The 20409-nt window shown below is 45.1% G+C and overlaps 1 protein-coding gene across 16 annotated transcripts in view; it reads right to left on the bottom strand.

Moving 5' to 3' along the window:
- DYSF (dysferlin) overlaps nt 1-20409 on the bottom strand; it is a 225314-nt gene that overhangs the window by 176049 nt on the left and 28856 nt on the right. The gene's annotated exons all lie outside the window — the stretch shown is intronic.

Raw genomic sequence — 20409 nt, 5'->3', positions numbered from 1 at the left:
GTACATGTATGGCTGAGTCCCTTTGCTGTCCACCTGAAACTACCACATCGTTCATCGGCTATACTTCAATATAAAATAAAAAGTTAAAAAAAAAAAGAAATAGAAGACAACCAATGTTGGCAAGGATGTTGAGGAACCGAAACCCTTGTGGTGAGAAATTGAAACATTGGTTGGAATGGAAAAGGCTGCAGCAACTATGGAAAACAGCAGGGTAGTTCCTCAAAAAGTTAAACACAGAATTACCATATGATGTAGCAACTCCTCTTCCGAGTAGATCCCCGGAAGAATTTAAATCAGGCACTCAAAGAGATACTTGGACACCCAGGTTCATAAAAGCCTTATTCACAATTGCCAAAAGGAGGAAGCAACACAAGTGTGTAACAATAGATGAATAGATAAAATGTGGTAAATGTACACAATGGAGTATTACTGAGTCTTAAAGAGGAGGAAAAGTCTGACACTTGCTACACATGGATGAACCTGGGAGATATTATGCCAAGTGAACTAAGACAGACACAAAAAGACAAATATTGTATGGTGACCTAGAGGGGTTAAATCCATAGGGACAGAAAGCAGATTAGTGGTTATGTGGGGCAGGGGATGAGGGAAGAGGGAGTCATTATTTAGGGGGTACAGAGTTTCAGTCTAAGGAAGATGAAAAGTTCTGGAGATGGATAATGGCAATGGCTGCACAAATTGTAAATGTACTTAACACCACTGAACATCAAAACGGTTAAGTGGTAAGTTTTGTTATGTATGTTTTATCACGATAAAAATAAATTTAAAAACTAGCTGTTTGTGTAAGTTTCTTGGCAATAAAATTCCCTTATCTCCATCCCTCTTGGAACCAGCAGACTCTTAGTTGCTTTGCAAGTTTCTTTGTTAGCAAGGCAATAACCCTGACACATATATGCGTGTGTACATGCTAAATAGCTTCAGCTGTGTCTGATCCTTTGTGAACCTATGGACTGTAGCCCGCCAGGCTCCTCTGTCCATGGGATTCTCCAGGCAAGAATACTGGAGTGGGTTGCCATGCCCTCCTGCAGGGGATCTTCCTGACTCAAGGATCAAACCCACAACTCCTGCGGCTCCTGCATTGCAGGTGGATTCTTTACCACTGAGCCACCGGGAAAGCCCAGCCTGATATTTACTCAAGACCAATTTTTCTAACATTTCTTTACAGAAGATGCCGTAAAAAAGAAAACCACAAGCCCAAAATGGTGTCATTCTTGCTAAAGCCCATAGTACCAAACCTAGATTTAATTATGGGTCTAACTGCAGTTTCAACTTTTCCCAGAAATGTAACCTTAATAGGCCAGTCTGGAGTATTCTGGTCAAGCACCAAAATGGACATCTGTCATGTGGGCCCTCTCTACCCCACCCCCACCACAGCCAGTGGAAGACAAGGTAATCAGCATGATAAACCCTTGCCTGATCCCTTCTCAACTCCCAAAAACTTGATGTCCTGGCTTAAAAATAACCCTTTATTTTCTTTTGTTAATATCTTCTTGCCCCACCCACCTTCTGCCTATAAAACTTTCCATTTTGTACAACCCCGTGGAGCACCTTTCTAGTTGCTTTAAATTCATGAGTCATTGTGAAAGTGGAAGTATTAGACACTCAGTCTTGTCCGGCTCTTTGCAACCCCATGAACTATAGCCTCCCAGGCTCCTCTGTCCATGGAATTCTCCACACAAGAATACTGGAGTGGGTAGCCATTCCCTTCTCCAGGGGATCTTCCCAACCCAGGGATAAAAGCCAGGTCTCCTGCATTGCAGGTGGGCTCTTTACCATCTGAGCCACCAAAGAAGTCCAGTCAATTCATGAGTTATTGAATAGAACCAATTAGATCTTCAGATTTACTTGGTTCAATTTTGTTTTTCAACAAAGCTAAAGGGAGAGGTGTTTGCTAATATTCATTCCAGAGTTCTAAAACCACTCAGGATGCTAGGAATCACATTTTCTAGAATTCAGACTGGTTTTGTTAGGGGAACCGCTGACTGAAACTGACCTACCCTGGCCAGGCCTGACAGTAACCACTTGGCATGAGTTAGCTTACAAAACAGGAGGTCCTGGTAAGGAACACCACCAACCAGAAGAATCAGAGAAAAGTCAAAAGACGGGAGATGCCAGTCCATATGTTCTTTCAACCTTCCAGAATCCTTCTCACTGGACTCCATTTTGGCTGAATGATGCAAACGTCACCATCAGGAAGGACCCTAGTCAGACCGATTAGCCAGAGACAACCGGGAAAAACCCGAGAGTGTGAGTGAGGTAGCAGAGCAGTTTTCCTGGGTTCCCTTACCCTGGTGCTCTCCACCCAGGAGCCCTTCCCAATAAAATCTCTTGCTTTGGCAGCACGTGTCTCCTGGGACAGTTCATTTCCAAGTGTTAGACAAGAGCCCACTATTGGGCCCTGGACGCGGTCCTCCTTCCTGCAACAGTTTGTGTTATGCTCCTTTGCAGAGCAGAGCAGAGCAGGCTTTGCCATAGCTCACTAAGGCAGGCCTCCTGGAGTGTCTCCACCCCAGAGTCAGCAAGAGGAAGGCCCCTGTCACCAGTGTGTTGACTGAAGTGTTCTCACAACCAGAGCAATGTCAAGAATACCAGAGAGTAAGTATAGGGAGCCAGGAATCCATGCTGAAAGCAGACAGGGTAGTGGTCCCTGGGAGAAAGAGAACGAGGAATGGCTTTCTTGACACAACAGAAGCCATTTGGGGCTTAAGTCATTTGATGATCTAAGCCTGGCCACAGTACTTGTCTTTGAACAAGTCTCAATAATAATGATCTTAAGAAAACACAAGGACAAGCTTACCAGGTGAAAGTAATAATAACAAAAATAAATCAATTGTAAAGACTCCCAGTTCTATTTCAATGGTAAAGACTAGCTTAATGCACATTCTTGAGCTGTTTTGCAGTTTAAATACCACTCCTGGGTGCTTATGGTAAAGAATTCACCTGCCAAGCAGGAGACACAAGTTCGGAAAGATCCCCTGGAGAAGGAGATGGCAATCCACTCCAGTATTCTTGCCTGAGAAATTTCGTGGACAGAAGAGCCTGGCGGGCTACAGTCCATGGGGTTGCAAAAGAGTCAGACACAACATAGAGATTAAATAACAGCAACAACTGGGTCAGCTAGAATATAAGGGATAGCGATGTTGACCCTCTCTTACCCTTAGTCCTTCAATCAACTAAAACTTGGACTCTGCCTACTGCCCAAACCCTTTCATGAATATGCATATACCCTTTAGCTTAAAACTTCCCCAATTCTGCTGTTTGGGGAGACACTGCTTTGGGAAACGTTCCCTATGTTCTCCTTACTTGCTGCAAGAAATAAATCCTTCCTTCTCCCTATCTTTGACTCCGTTGTGTCTTTCGGCTCTATACCCGCTAAGAGGCGAACCCAGTTTCTGGGTAGCAATGTGACACTGAAAACCTAGGGCAGCAGAAAGGAGGGACTTGCTTGAGCAGATGGTAGATGGAGGACCCTGCCCTAGAACTTGTGCAACAGAGTCGGTACTGCTAAGAGCTCTAAGGTGGAGCTGGGAGGTCACTAATGAAGTGTGATTCATATATGGCTCGTCCTGGATTTAATCTGACCTTTTGACCTGATGAAGTCATCCAGAACACCTGCCAGAAGCCAAGATATTTATGGGACCTTTACCCTAAAATAACTCAGTGAGAGTCTACCCATCGATCAGACCCCTACCCTGAAACAACTTGTAATACTTAAAGCACAAATATTGTCAAAGTCAACCACAATTCTCTCTGGGCAACTTTTAACAACCTCCAGGCTTTTTGTCTTTATAAGCCCTTCTTTCTCCCAATACGTTCACAGGTACCTGAATTTGTGTCTCCCATATTACATTTTTTTAATGTGTATTTATTTTTGGCAAGGCTGGGTCTTCATTGCTGCTCAGCTTTTCTGTAGTTGCCGTGAGCCGGGCTGCTCCCTAGTTGTGGGCACTGCCCCAAGGGTGCAGGCCACGGGCTTCAGGAGTTGTGGTTCCCAGGCTCTAGAGCACAGGCTCAGTAGTTGTGCCCACAGGCTTAGTTGTCCCAAGGCATGTGGGATCTTCCCAGATCAGGGATCCAACCCTGTGTCCCCTGCATTGGCAGGCAGATTCTTTACCGCTGAGCCACCAGGGAAGCCCCCTGAAATGCAATTCTTAAAATCCCAAATAAACTATTTTCTTATCTGCAGCCTCGTGCATTATTTTCTGGTTGACAAATTTGGTCCCCAAATTCCCAGAGCGGCAGGGCGGGCAAGGGAGCGGAGGGATGGCAGGCCTGGCGGTGCAACCTGGGAGCTGCAGCCGGAACACAGCGGATCGCTGAGCACAGAGCAGCCCAGCCTTCTCTGCCTCCCTCGACGCCCGCGCAGCCCTCCGCCCGGGAGAATTCCCGGAAGCGGGGCGGGAACAATGGGAGGAAATGCAGGAGGAAGCGGTGACGCCACCCCTGCCAGCCCGGGGAACAGGCATCTCTATGGCCTGCTCCTTGGACTGCTTGTTATTTCCTCCCTTTAACGTCTTTCTGGGTCATAAAATACCCCCACCTCCCAGCCCTGCATAGGCCCTGGGGTCAGCCCTTCCGAGGGGCTGGGTGGCTTCACAAGCCCCCAATTCCTCCAGAAGGAAAGTCTGGAGGCAGAATGCCCGTCCCTAAGCCTAAGAAGCCGGCTGTGGGGTCAAGATCCGAGAAAGGCAGAGCATCCTCTGAGTGGGTGGAGGAAGGAGGGAAGAGGGACAGTCTGAGGCTGATGGAGATGGAAAAACCCTGATGGGCCACTCTTCATTCAATCATTTCACTGAGGACAGAGGAGACATGGTGTTATTCAGGGGGATCAGACCTGGGAGGATGCAGACCCTTGAGGAGACTCAACCCATCCTGAGATCAACACTGAGACACAGAACTTAGGGCACCCAGCCTTCTGCATAAGAGGGATGCTGCACACTTGGTGGGTACCAACCTTTAGTGGCAGGCAGGATTCAGTACAAATGAGGCAAGGATGGGCCTGGGGGCCTGGGAGTCAGCTCTGAGTGTGTATGGAGCCCAGTAAGCTGGAATAAAAGCCTGTGAGCCTTGCCCCCCCACCCCCACTCTTCACAGCCTACTGATAGAAAAAGGCGCTGCCCAGCCTCTCCAGACCCCGTCATCCCTCTTGGCTGTGCTGTGTTCTGAAGCCACTGGCATGTGAGGGCACAAGTTTGGGGGCTGAAAGAGCTGCTGCCATCCCAAAGACAGAAAGTGAGGTCAGGAATCAGCATGGAGGAGGGAGGGAAAGGTCAAAAGCAGCTTCCATGTTGACAGGCACACTTTTCCTCATGAAAAAAGAATTCATTCAAACTCATCACCCAGGCAGGTTACTGTCCTGCCAGAAATGGGAGGTGGTGACCTCCAAGTCTGAGCCTTAAGTGGGAGGGTAAGAATTAAGGTGGCCAAGTAAGTTGATTTTAACAAAGCACAAAGAAATCAAAACAATTTTATTTTAAAACATCTGGCCACATACGGGGAAAGAATCTTAAGGAGTAGATATATGTAGTGGGTGACTCAGCATGCTGTACATTTGAAACTGGCACAGCACTGTAAATCAACTATACTGCAATAAAAGTTAAAATAAATAAGTAAATAAATAAAACAGTGGGCCATTTTACATCATTGTTTATAAGAACAAAACACAGGAGGCAACCCAAATGTCAAGCAGAGAAGATGAATAAGTTTAGACATACAACAGAATACCATGTTGTTGCTGAGTCACTAAGTCATGTCCGACTCTTTGCGACCCCATGGACTATAGCATGCCAGGCTTCCCTGTCCTTCACTATCTACAGCTATAAAAATAATGGGAATATTACACTGTAGATTTATAATGTATGGAAATTCTTTGAGATACATTGTTAAGCATATGGATCAATGGAACAGAATATAGACAGCCCAGAAATAAACCCACACCCCTACGGCCAATTAATATTTGACAAAGGAGGCAAGAATAAACAATGGGAAAAAAGACTGTCTCTTCAGCAAGTGGTATTGGGAAAGTTGAACAGCCACAGGTAAATCAGTGAAGTTAGAACACACCCTCTCACCACAAAAATAAACTCAAACTGGCTTAAAGACATAAGACGTGATACCATACAAGTCCTAGAAGAGATCAAAGGCAAAACATTCTCTGACATAAATCATGCCAATGTTTTCTTAGGTCAGTCTCCCAAGGCAATAGAAATAAAAACAAAAGTAAACAAATGGGACCTAGTCAAACTTACAAGCTTTTGCACATTATGGGAAACAATAAAATGAAAAGAGAAACTGCAGAATGGGGAAAATATTTACAAACAGCACAACCAACAGTGCCTAATTTCCAAACTACACATACAGTTCACACAATTCAACAACAAAAAAGCAAACAACCCAACTGATAAATGGGCAGACAACCTAAACAGACATTTGTCAAAAAAAGAAATACAGATGGCCAGTAGGCACATGGCCTACTGAAATGAAACCTGAAAAGATGTTCAGCATTGCTAATTATTAGAGAAATGCAAATCAAAACTACAATGAGGTACCACCTCACATCAGTCAGAATGGCTATCATTAAAAAGTCTACAAATAAATGACAGCGAGAGTGTGGAGAAAAGGGAACTCTCCTACACTGTTGGTGGGAATGCAAGTTGGAATAGCCACTGTGGAAACCAGTATGGAGGTACCTCAGAAAACTGAAAACAGAATTACATTGTGTGATTATACAGATAATACAGATTACTGTATGATCTAGTAAGCCCACTCCTGGACATGCATCCAGACAAAACAATAATTCAGAAAGATACATGCACCTTTTTGTTCATAGCAGCAGTATTCACAATAGCCAAGACATGGAAACACCCTAAATGCCCATCAACAGATGAGTGGGTAAAGAAGATGTGGTGCACACACACATGAGCACTGCTAAGCTATAAAAAATGAAATAATGCCATTTCACAGCAAGTGAAAGTGAAGTTGCTCAGTCATGCCCGCCTCTTTGCAACCCCATGGATTGTAGCCTACCAGGCTCCTCAGTCCATGGGATTTTCCAGGCAAGAGTACTGGAGTGGGTTGCCATTTCCTTCTCCACGGGATCTTCCCAACCCAGGGACTGAACCCAAGTCTCCCGCACTGCAGGCAGACGCTTTACCGTCTGAGCCACCAGGGAAGCCCAACATGGATGCAACTAGAGATTTTCATACTAAGTGAAGTAGGTCAGAAAAAGAATGATGTCATTTATACCACGTGATGTCACTTATATGTGGAATCTAAACTATGATGCAAATGAACCTCTCTGTGAAATAGAATCATGGACATAGAGAACAGATCGGTGGTTTGCCGGAGTCCAGCTCCAGCAGCCAGGGATTCAACCTGAAGGGATGAGCAGTGTCGGCGAGAAACTGAGGCAGCCTCTCAGTTTTCTTGGACTGCCTGTTTATTTCAAGCTTATGATTCTCTTTTATACCTTTACAAAAGCATTAGGTCAGAGGTTTGATATTTTCAGTTCCCACTGACCCAGATTTGTTGTCTCCATAAATCATTGTTGCCCCTCAAAAGGAGTTCCTTCCTCAGCAATTCTCTCATCTACTTTTTCTCATGTGTTCTTGTGAATACACTGTAACTCATGCTAATGTCTGGGCTGCATACCACATTCCTCAGTTTATTTCTTATCTTTCTAAGTCCTGTTTGCCCCTCGTATCCTAAGCTCACTATTTCTTAGAAAGGGCTTCCAGCTAATAATCTCTAAAGTCCCTAATTTCTATAAGCTATAGTAGAATATGCTAACATTACAGCAATCCTTAACTCTTTAGCTTCTAACTATTTTAATTATTCCTAAACCCTAAATTCAGCAAACTCCTTTGCCATAAACACTTTCCTCACAAATGGGCTTCAGATAGCAATCCCTCCCATGGCCTCAAGCTACGGCCTGCAGAAGGCTTTGTGCCTTCTCATGCTCCTCTCAAAAACAATAAGCACCTTAATATTCTTTTCAGTCAACTCAGCCGAGGAAAGGAAAAAAACAAGTCAGAATCATAAAGCCTAACTCCTTCATTCCGGGTCCGTGCCTGCGGAACAAAGGGAGGGGGTTAGGGCCATGCCTCCATTTTGTCAGTAATGCCTAACGCGGCTCCCGACAGTGGTTGCCAAGGGGGAGAGGGTTGGGGGGGTAGGTCAAATGGAAGGCTGGGGTTAGTAGATATAAGCTTTTATATACAGAATGGATAAACAACAAGGTCCTACTATATACCACAGAGAATTATATTCAATATCCTATGATAATCATAATGGAAAAGAATATTTTAGAAAAACAGAATATGTGTCTGTGTGTGTGTATATATAGATATAAAATATATATACATGTAAAACTGAATCATTTTGCTGCACAGAAGAAATTAACACAACATTGTAAATCACCTATACTTCAATTTTTTTTAATATTGATTGATTTTTTTTTAAAACATACATTGTTAAGTGTAAAACCAAGTTCAAAAAAGTGTGTATAATATGCTACCTGTTACTTAGAGTAGCCAGAAAGTGTAATGCTGGTTGCCAGAGGCTGGAGGGAGGGGACAATGGGAAGTTACTGTTTAATGGGTATAGAGCTTTAGTTTTACAGATGAAAAGAGTTACAGGGATGGATGGGGATGATGGTTACACAATGCTAATGTATTTAATATCACTAAACTATATATATACTTAAAAATGGTTAAGATGGTAATTGTTATATCTTCAGTTCAGTTCAGTCACTCACTCATGTCCTACTTTTTGTGACCCCATGGACTGTAGCATGCCAGGCCTCCCTGTCCATCACCAACTCCTGGAGTCCACCCAAACCCATGTCCATTGAGTCGGTGATGCCATCCAACCATGTCATCCTCTGTCATCCCCTTCTCCTCCTGCCCTCAATCTTTCCCAGCATCAGGGTCTTTTCAAATGAGTCAGCTCTTCGCATCAGGTGGCCAAAGTACTGGAGTTTCAGCTTCAACATCAGTCCATCCAATGAACACTCAGGACTGATCTCCTTTAGGATGGACTGGTTGGATCTCCTTGCTGTCCAAGGGACTCCCAAGAGTCTTCTCCAACACCACAGTTCAAAAGCATCAATTCTTTGGCACTCAGCTTTCTTTATAGTCCAACTCTCATATCCATACATGACCACTGGAAAAACAATAGCCTTGACTAGACGGACCTTTGTTGACCAAGTAATGTCTCTGCTTTTTAATATGCTGTCTAGGTTGGTCATAACTTTCCTTCCAAGGAGTAAGCATCTTTTAATTTCATGGCTGCAATCACCATCTGCAGTGATTTTGGAGACCAGAAAAATAAAGTCAGCCACTGTTTCCACTGTTTCCCCATCTATTTGCCATGAAGTGATGGGACTGGATGCCATGATCTTAGTTTTCTGAATGCTGAGCTTTAAGCCAACTCTTTAATTCCTCTTCACTTTCTGCCACAAGGGTGGTGGTATCATCTGCATATCTGAGGTTACTGATATTTCTCCTGGCAATCTTGATTCCAGCTTGTGCTTCTTCCAGCCCAGTGTTTCTCATGATGTACTCTGCATAGAAGTTAAATAAGCAGGGTGACAGTATACAGCCTCGATGTATTCCTTGTCCTAGTTGGAACCAGTCTGTTGTTCCATGTCCATGTTATATTTTACCACAATACAAAAAAGTCTATTTTAATAAATAAATATACTAGCTATTGTGTAAAAATAGGAAAGTCAGAATTTATACTGGTGATTAAGCAATAATATGAGTGATAGAGAAGAAACAAAAAACAGTTATAACCATGAGAGAAAGATGGAACCAGATGGAGAAACAAAGGGCAGAATTTCGCTGCATTTTTTAAAATCATTTCTGGTTTTATAGCTCCTTAATTTTTTTTTACAAACTAAAAAATTGAATTTAAAAATGGAGCATAAAAACATTTTTTAAATTTTATGATTTATTCATTCAACAAATACTTATTTAGCACATCAGACAAAATACTGGGCCTGACCTCATGGAACTTACATTCTACTAACAGCTGCCTGCCTCCTGACTGAGTGTATATTAGATACGTTGCCAAGCATTCTACAACTATACCTGTCACAGCGGTGGGGTGGTGTACTGGTGTTAGTTCATTTTATCTTACAGATGAGGAAACTGGGACTCAGGCATTTAACTTTTCTGATTTCACACAAATAACAGACAGAGCCAGACTCCAAAGGCCTGGCCTTAGACCCAATCATGGACTAGCGGACATACCTCGGAGCCCTGTGAGCACATCATGAAAGACACAAAAAAATCCTTGGTTTGCCTCATCCATGGAAACAGGAACCCAAGCTATAAATTTGATATGGTTCAATCTTTTTCAAAAAAATCTAATTCCGAGATGTATTAATCATGCCTTATTTTCATAACATATTTTGACATCTAAGGCTTTGCTCATTTGGAGAGGCTGCCCTTCCCAGGGCTGGCCAATTCCTAGAGACAGTAAAGGACTCACTGGCAACTGCACCTTTCATATGCAAACCAATCAGTCCAGAGCCCACACCCCCACCACTCCTCTACAGAGTGCTCCCACTCAGCCAACATTCCCCTGCCCTGAAACCCCAGGACCAGGCACACAAAACTCCATGCAGCCCAGCACCCCACAGCCCACTGAAATTATTCAGACCCGCCATCCCTAAGGGTTTCCCTGGTGGCTCAGATGCTAAAAAATCTGACGCAATGCAGGAGACCCATGTTCGACCCACATCAGTATTCTTGCCTGGAGAATCCCATGGACAGAGAAGCCTGGCAGGCTACAGTTCCTTGGGGTTACAAAGAGTCAAACATGACTAAGCGACTAACACTTTCACTCTCACAGCCATTCCTAAACCCACTCACCCTGCCTCAGTTCAGTTCAGTTCAGTCTCTCAGTCACGCTCAACTCTTTGCAACCCCATGGACTGCAGTACGCCAGGCTTTCCTGTCCATCACCAACTTCCAGAGCTTGCTCAAACTCAGGTCCATCAAATCAGTGATGCCATCCAACCATCTCATCCTCTGTTGTCCCCTTCTCCTCCTGCCTTCAATCTTTCCCAGCATCAGGGTCTTTTCTAAGGAGTCATTTCTTCATATCAGATGACCAAAGTATCGGAGCTTCAGCTTCAGCATCAGTCCTTCCAATGAATATTTAGGATCGATTTCCTTTAGGATTGACTGGTTGGATCTCCTTGCCATCCATGGGACTCTCAAGAGTCTTCTCCAACACCACAGTTCAAAAGCATCAATTCTTCACCGCTCAGCTTTCTTTATGGTCCAACTCTCACATCCATACATGACTACTGGAAAAACGATAACTTTGACTAGATGGACTTTTGTCAGCAAAGTAATGTCTCTGCTTTTGAATATGCTGTGTAGGTTGGTCATGGTTTTTCTTCCAAGGAGCAAGTGTCTTTTAATTTCATGGCTACAGTCACCATCTGCAGTGATTTTGGAGCCCCCCAAAAATAAAGCCTGTCACTCTTTCCATTGTTTCCCCATCTACTTGCCAGGAAGTGATAGGGCCTGATGCCACAATCTTAGTTTTTTGAATGTTGAGTTTTAAACCAGCCTTTTCACTCTCCTCTTTCACTTTCATCAAGAGGCTCTTTAGTTCCTTTTCACTTTCTGCTTACCCCGCCTAGCCCCTTCTTGCCTGAGGAAACCACAGTAAAGGCTCCTGTACGCACTTTCCTCTCACCCCCTCTGCCTCCTGACTGACCCTGGTGCTTCCCAGTGCCTGCCCCTCCTCTAGGGAACTGATGAGAGGCAGGAAGGGAAGGGTCCTGTGTGGGGAACAGGTCTGGCTGAGACCCCAGGAGAAAGCAGCCAGCCAGAGAGAGGCAGCCGGGCCTGTGGCAGGCATGGCTGAGGGAGAGGCTAAGAGAGAGGCTCTTCCACTGAAAGTGGCCTCCATACCTGCAAGGGTGCGTATCCCCCATCAGTACTCCAGGTCTCCCCTCTGCCGTGGTGCCATGAGCTGAAGAATGAACAGGTGCAGCAGTCCAAAGAAGACAACAGCCTCCCACGGGAAAGGCTTCCACAGCCCAGACTGGTAAATTACGAAGGGAGTGCTGGCAATGGAGAACCAGTTCACAACCTTCATGGTAAAGACTGAATCAGTCAAGAGGCACCGGTGGATGTTAAATCTAGAGGGATATTTTGATGAGGAGCAGGATATTTGCAGAGTATTAAAGTGTCTCTTAATATACTTCAAGGAGGAAAAAATAACAATAAAGACACAATGGAAAAATTAGACAATACCTTGACAGGTGATTGAAAAGAATATCACCAAGGAGGGATACCATGTATCTCCAGATCCTGAGACAAAACACAACTGTGGCACAAGTAGGAGATAAACTATGACAGATTCCAGCCAGGAGTCAGTAACACAATCTGATCATAAATCTAATTATGAGAAAGACATCAGGCAAACTCCAAATGAGGACTACTCTTTTTTCATTTGAGGAATGTTCAATTTTTTAATTGGGGTATTATACTATTCAAAGCTTCCTGGATGGCTCAGCAGGTAAAGAATCCACCTGCAATACAGGAAACACAGGAGACTTGGGTTCAATCCCCAGGTCAGGAAGATCCCCTGGAGGAGGAAACGGCAATCCACTCCAGTATTTGTGCCTGGAGAATTCCATGGACAGAGGAGCTCGTGGGCTACAGTCCATGAGGTTGCAAAGAGTCGGACATGACTGAGCAACTAAGCACACACACACACACATTATTCAAAAATATAAACCGTCACAACTGTGGAAGTAAACCAAAGTAAAAGAGGTTATGGAAATATGCTGATGAAATTCAGTGTGAGAGTCTAGACTGGAGATCCTCTACAGGAAAAGGGGGTGGGGGAGTTCTATAAAAGACGTAATGTGGCTAGTTGATGGGATTAAAATACAAACAGTAGATTAAAGTAGGCAACTGTGTTAAATTTACTGAAATTGGTAACTTACTGTACTTATGTAAAAAAAAAAATCCCTATTTGTAGGAAATATACATGGAAGTATTTAAAGATAAAGGGCCATGATGAGTAAAACTTATCGTCAAGTGGGAGAGAGAGAAAAGAAGAGGAAGGAGGGAGAGGAGATAGTGGGAGAATAAAAAAATGGAATAGAGCATTATCAGTAAGTGAATCTGAGTAAAGAGTGTGTGAATGTTCTTTGTTCTATTTTTGAAATTTCTCTGGGTTTGAACTTATTTCCCCAGATAAACTCTAGAAGGGTCTCCATGTGTCAGTTTCTCATTCTTTATCTTTTAAACTAAGAAAAAGACATATCAACTAAAAATATATGTATTACCACTCAAACCCATTCATCAATGACTCAGCTGCACCTTCCTCATTAGATTTGGTGAGTTAGCACAACAGGAAAGTCAGATAGCCCCTGACCTGGCAGGACACACCCACACACACACACACACACGCAGGCACACAGACTTGGGGGAAGTTTAAGGACACCGGTGAGGAGACACCATGAGTGGTGGTCCCTCCAGCCATGCATACCTAGCCATGAGGAGCAGGAAATGAGAAGAGCCGGATATTACACACACACACACACACACACCCAGCCTGCCTGGCCTCTGGCGGCCTTCCTGCCAGGATCTGATTCCCCAGGGGTGCCCAGGGTAACTCTAAATAGTTGTCCACTTCAGTCCAAAAAAAGACAAAAGAAAAACTATTCTGAAACCCAGGGATATCCTGAATAGAATCCGGGACAAAATGCATAGGTATAAAAATCCTTGGAAAATAAGGATATGGTCAGTGCTTCTGAGGATGCTGGGAACCAGAGGATGGTGAACTATAAATATTCCTGCCTCAAAACTGCCTCCCGGACTTCCCTAGTGGTCCAGTAGTTAGGAGTCTGCCTGCCAGGCTTCCTGGTGGCTCAGTGGCTAAGTATCCACCTGCCAGTGCAGGGGACACAGGTTCGATCCTTGGTCTGGAAGGATCCCACATGCCTCAGAGCAACTGAGACCATGTGTCACAACTACTGAGCCTACACACTGAAAATACTGAGGCTATGAACCACAGCTGCCAAAGCCTGCACGCCTAGAGTCCCTGCTCCGCAACAAGAGAACCCACCACGAGAAGCCCGCGCGCGGCAACTAGAGAAAGCTCACGTGCAACAACAAAGATCCGGAGCAGTCATAAAGAAATAAATCACCTTCCTCCCAAGGATTCCGGAGGCCAGCCAACTGGCCTGCTGAAACCTGGAAGTGGAACACAGGCCTACTTTCCCCGACTTCTAGCAACAACAGACTGCCTCTCTGCCTTTCTTAATGCCTATGCGACAGGCACATTTGGGTGAACATCCATTCCCGTGTAAGAAAGACACCAGGACAAAGCAACCAATAGAAAGACAGAGAGAAAATACCCTCCACACTTAAAACAGACTGGGGGTCAATATTCCTGACAAGATCCCACGTGTACAAACTACTGGGAATGAGTAAGAAAAAAACAAGCACCTCAAAACAGAAGGACAGGCAACTGACAGAAGAGGAAATACGGGGCGATAAAGACGCCCAACTTTACAAGCAATCAAGGAAACACAGTAGCAAACATAAAACACTGATTTTTTTTTTTAAATACTATTGATAGATGTAAACCAGGACATCTCTTTGAAAAGTCATTTGTCAGAACTGATGAAAATGCTATTTCATTTCTAAGGGCCTATCCTAAAGGAAAAACAGTATAAGAACATAACAACATTTGGTTAAAGATGTTCAGTGAAAAACCAGGAAAGAAACTAAACACCAGTGGATAAGGGCACAATGGGATAGATTATGGTACACTCACGCCATGGAACATAACACGACTACTGAAAATGAGGTTGATCAATACCCTCTGACCTGGGAAAACGGTCCACGATAAAATGACATTTTACATGGCGTGACTCACTTTTGTGTCAGTAAATGTATATACTTGTATGTAAACAGATGCTCACAGATGAAGAAGACACGCACCAAGTGATCAACAGTGGACATCACTGTAGGGAAGGGAAGGGGTGAATGGGAGAACATGACTATTTCCTTTGTGACCTTTTAAGAATGGAGCTTATTTATGCTTATGTTTTTAAAAATAATTTTTGTACTCTTGTGGGCTTTCTGTAAATTTTTTTTAAACAGAAGAATATGTGCAGGGACTTCCCTGGAGGTCCAGTGGTTAAGAATCCACCTTCCAATGCAGGGACGTAAGTTTGATCCTCGACGGTAAAGCTAATACTCCACGTGCTGCGGAACTACTGAGCCCTAGTGCTGCAAGGGAGATCCAGCGTCCACAACTAAGACTTGACACAGCTAAATAAAGAAAAGAATGTGTGCAAATTGACGTATAGCACGCGTCCACATGCAGCACGTGCTTGCTGCAATATTCACACGCTGGTGTGGTTTCTTATGTGCATCCATATGGATTCTGCTATTACCACATCCTGGGCACCTTCAATGTGCCAAGCGTGGGGTAGGCGTTAAAACATTCACACCAACTCTGCATTATGGTACGGTTATTGCCTCTGTCCTGATGTGGAAACAGAGGTTCAGAGAGGTCCAGGTCATAGGCAGTGCCAGGATGAGACTCACTGCTGACAGAGAAGTTCCTGAGAGAAGCTTTGACCCTGACTCATGCCAGCCACCACTGCTGCCCTGCTCAGCTATGCAGACAACCTAGAGGATCAAGACCACCAGCTCCTGCCAGGATGGGACCCCTCAGCCACATCAACCCACTCCAGGGGTGAGTGGCAGACACCCACTGGCCAGACCTGCTCCCCCAGGCGCCTCTGCGGCCTTCCTTACATTCTTGCATGCGACTGACTCATGTTCAGCTTCTTCCTGGAAAGCCCCATTTTCCCTCAACAGATTAAGCCCATTGTCCCAGGAGACACCAGGACATCCCTTCCACCTCCACCTGGGGTGGGAGGGAGCCAAGACCTACTCAGTGCTGTCCCTACAGAAGACAGTCACCTATGTCAGGAAGATCCACCGTTCCCAAAATGTCTCCTCAGAGCCCATTGTGGTGCCTAACCCCTCACCATTATCATTTCTCTTTTGGTCTAAGCAGAGACTGGGGAATAAAGCAGCATCCCCAACATGTCTAAGAAAAAGCAAAAGTTAAGCTACAGGCTGCCACCAACACTTGAGTATGAATGAGTCTTTTTCAACGACAGCTAAGAGGAGCCTTTGATGGGAAAGGGCTGGGGCAGTGGGACTCAAAGCAACCGGGACAGCCAAAGGCAGCACATGAGGGACAAAAAGGAAATGTGCCTGGAGGAAGTGCCACCTGCCGTTTATGGAGCAGCCCTCTGCAGGGCCCTGAGATGGGCCTGTGCACTTGAGTTAACGCTGCATAAGGAGGAGGGGATGGAGGCTCAGGGAGCTGACGTGAGGACCTGCCCAAGGCAGCAGGGCTATTGCGACTAGACTGCACATCTTCCCAAAGTCTATACTGGTTCCACTCCATCAGCTCACGGGGCCCAACGAGGGGGTGGGAGGAGGAGCAGCTGAGGAGGAAGAACGGGAGCACCGTGCGTGGGGAGCTGCCTTCTGGGCCCTCCTCAGTGGCAGACTCCACACAGGCAACCCAGGTCGCAGGGCAGACGAAGGCAGGCAAGGCTCTGTGTGTGGCTGAGACAGCCCTCAATGGCCCACTTTATAGAGTCACCAGGTTGCTGAAAGGTTGGGGGTGGACCACGCTTGTCCAAAGAAAATGCTATAGTGAGCGCCTAAAGGAATGCTTCCTGAAAACAGTAATGTGCCTTCTAGCTGATTCTTGGTGTCAACCTGGGTCTCCTTCTTTACTGTCTGATTGAAGGGCCTGGGTGCACAGGCCCCCTGGGGTAGAGTTGCCAGTTCAAGTACAGTACTGCCTGTTAAGTTTTCATTTCAGATAAACAATGGGGAATTTCTTAATATAAGTATGTCTCATGCAACACTTGGGACATTCAAAATTAACTGTCTGTCCTGTATGTTTCTCTGTTGAATCTGGCCACCCTACCCCAGGCCTGGCTAGGCCTGGAGCCAGTGAGTTACCGTAATCAAGATGAGCATCATTTTGACACAGATGTTTTATGCTTCTTGTTTTTGATTTTGCTATGCCGCTCAGCTTGTGGGATATCAGTTCCCCGATCAGGGATCAAACTGGACCCTCAGCAGTGAAAGCAGGAAAACACAGAATCCTAACCACTGGATCACCAGGGAATTCTGTAACCCTGGTGTTTTGACAAGTGGATACTTTGACCCCAAGGAGACTTTTGTGTCCATATTTATATTTACCAAACATTTAAATTTAAAAAAATACACCTACATTAATTAATTTCCACTGGAAAGGCATTTTTCAGAACAAATTAAATTAAACCCATTTAATTTGTTGATGTATTTTCTATACAGTGTAATTAAACTCTTTCCTTTTTTCGATCTTCATTTTTATTTTACCTAAATTATTCTCATTGGTAACAATTATTTTCTATTTACATTCCCAACATAGGTTTGGTGCAAAGCTGTTTGTTTTTTGTTTTTTCCATCTTCTGGTACAAAAAGATCAAGCTTTATCAACTATAGGTCTCTCCCATTCTTGAGTTTTCTTTTGTGGAATTCTGTTAAGTCTAATTCTCTCAGGCCAATGTTCACAGTTACCAATGGAATCCCTCAGTCAGTCTTTTAATTTCCTTAACAATTTTGCCCATGATTATTGTATGGTAATCATTTCTACCAATAACTACATCGATAAACTACAGCAAGAATTATATTTACTTCTTAGTTAATCCATGAAAAAACTGAGAGCCACTCCTTGCGCTAATGCCGTGGGTGCTCAGCCCTGGTGCACACTGGCCTCCCCTCCCCTGTGCGGATTCAAGAAGTGCTGAGGCCTGCACTCGACTCTACCTTCTCCTTTAGTCAATTTGCTGCAGAGCCCAGACATTGATCTATCGTAAAGCCCGTAAGTCATTCTAAGATGCACCCAGGGTTGGAGCTCTGTTCCAAAAATCTAGAGCTGCACTGTCCCACACAGCAAAGAGCCACTACACATGCAAATGAACTATTTAAATTTAAATTAAGCAAAATTTAAGATTCAGTTCCTCAGTTACACTAGCCAACACAGAATGACTTCATCATCTCAGTAAGTTCTATCCAGCAGCACTCACTGGTCTAGAGTGGAGATGACTGGTTCTCACTCCCTAACACCCGGGAGTTCGTAATGATGCACAGGCCCTGGCCCCAGTTAAGTCAGAACTTGCAGGTGGGCCAGGCACTGGTGTGTTGTGTCAAAACTGCCAGTGGTGCTACTGTGTCTCATAGCCTGGATTGGGAACTTCTGGGCTCAGCGTTCCAGCGGTCAAGCAGTTGGTCAGGGATCAAGGTCAGCTTCCCCTCCAACATCCTTCTGAGAAGCCCAGAGTAAACAGGAAGTTGTTGAATGCAGCCTGGGACACAAGTCCAGGACCCACCCTAGCTGGATCGGCACAAGTGTCTCCCATCCAGAGGAGTGACGCTTCCTTTTTGCACTTGAAATCTGATTTTATGGACACAGTTTTGATCCACCCTTGCAGTCGGTTCAGGGTGGGTGGGATGCTAAATGGCCCAGAGATAGGAACCCGCCTGAGAGGTTCCCCTCCTGAGAGATTCCAAGACCCCACTCCAGGCCAGCAGACCAGTTTGGCACAACAAGGTCACTCAAAACTGCCAGCAGCCATGGAGGAAACACAGAAACCACGGGAAAGAGAGGAGAGTGGAAGTGGGGGAAGAGTCATAGGAGAGAACGGATAAAAGGAGAGGGGCCAGGAGGGAAAGGGAGCAAAGCCAAAGACCTTTGGAGACAGAGGTGCAAGTGAGGGGCTGGAAAGAATGCGTGAGGCATTGAGGGGACTCTAGGAACAGCAGGAGGCAGGGATGGAGGTTTGGCAGAAGGAGAGGAGGAGGCAGAGGGGAGGCAGAGGCTTTGCTGGAAGAAGACCTGGGAGGACCCTTGGTGGGGCTCAGAGAGCACCGGGACGGCCAGGGATGAAGGGACCACCTCGTGACAACCCTGTGGGCCTCACTGACACCGAGGACAGTCTGATGCCAACGGTCAACGTCACACCCATTATTTCCCTATTTGCTTCCTGACCAGACACTGACAACTTGAGGGTAGTAAGTAGGTGTTTCACATAAAATGTTCATTAAATTGAATTCACTATTTTTTTTCCCTTTTATCTTTCAGAATGTAAAATGTCATGTGGCTGCTCTTGTCGCTTCCTGGAAAGGTTCCTCACTTTCACAGCCTTAGAAATGCTAATAACTTTAATCTGGGATTCTTTTCTCAAATTTCAGGAGCAGAGTGAATGTGCTGTGTGGTCCAACCATGGGGGCCTGACAGAAGAACCTGTGTGTACCCGCCTCCCCTCTGCGGCTCCACTGGGCTTACCCCCATACACCTTCCATCCAGTCAAACTGCTCTCCAGCCTGCATACCCCACTCTGGCAACAGCTCCAACAACGAAACCAAAACTCTATTATTCCTTAAATTCTTCAGGTGTTTGTGAATGTAATTTTAAATTCAGCTGAATTAAAATTTAATAATTTTTGAAGTGAAGTGAAAGTCACTCAGTCATGTCTGACTCTTTGCCACCCCATGAACTTTATAGTTATGGAATTCTCCAGGCCAGAATACTGGAGTGGGTAGCCATTCCCTTCTCCAGGAGATTTTCCCAACCCAGGGATCAAACTCAGGTCTCCCACATTGCAGGCGGATTCTTTACCAGCTGAGCCACCAGGGAAGCCCATTAATAATTTTTAACTGCTAGAAATACAAAATCAAGATAACTGTTTATAAAACTCAAAAAATAACAATCAAATAGTTATGGGAAAGAAGTTTCTGTTTAAATTAGAAAGCTTTGTCAATTAGGTCTTCTGCAGACTAATGTTTGAGGAACTGATTTCCAGCACACTGGTCTCACAGTGACCTGGTCATGGGGGAAACTGGTTTTCAGAGAGCTGACTTCCCCCTGGGAGCTAAAGGACACCCACAGGGGCCAACGAGAGGGTTCCAAGGTGCGATCCAACCTGTCCCTCCTGTGACCTCCAACCCACAGGGCCAGGCCGATCCATGTGTGACACTGGCCTGGTATCACCCCAAAGGCCAGCCTGGCTCTTGAACTGATCAAAAATGTGTTCTTGAACCCTGCTGCCTTCCTGGTCTTAGAAATCTCCCCACAGGGCCTGAAAAATGCTGAATATGATCATGAAAATGAAACCTGCATTTCCTCTGCATGCCTTTGCCTTGCTAAGCTCCTTCCAGAAGGGCCTAGCACCCGCCTGGGGCTTCCGGGAGACTCTGAGAGGTGCAGGGACACAGTGATTCTGACCATGTTGAAGACCCGCCCTTCAATCACAGCTCTGCCATC

Source organism: Bos mutus, chromosome 11 (genome assembly GCF_027580195.1).
Source record: "Bos mutus isolate GX-2022 chromosome 11, NWIPB_WYAK_1.1, whole genome shotgun sequence".
Taxonomy (NCBI): Eukaryota; Metazoa; Chordata; class Mammalia; order Artiodactyla; family Bovidae; genus Bos; species Bos mutus.
Note: the sequence above shows the minus strand (reverse complement) of the source record. Positions and strands in the feature narration are given on the sequence as shown.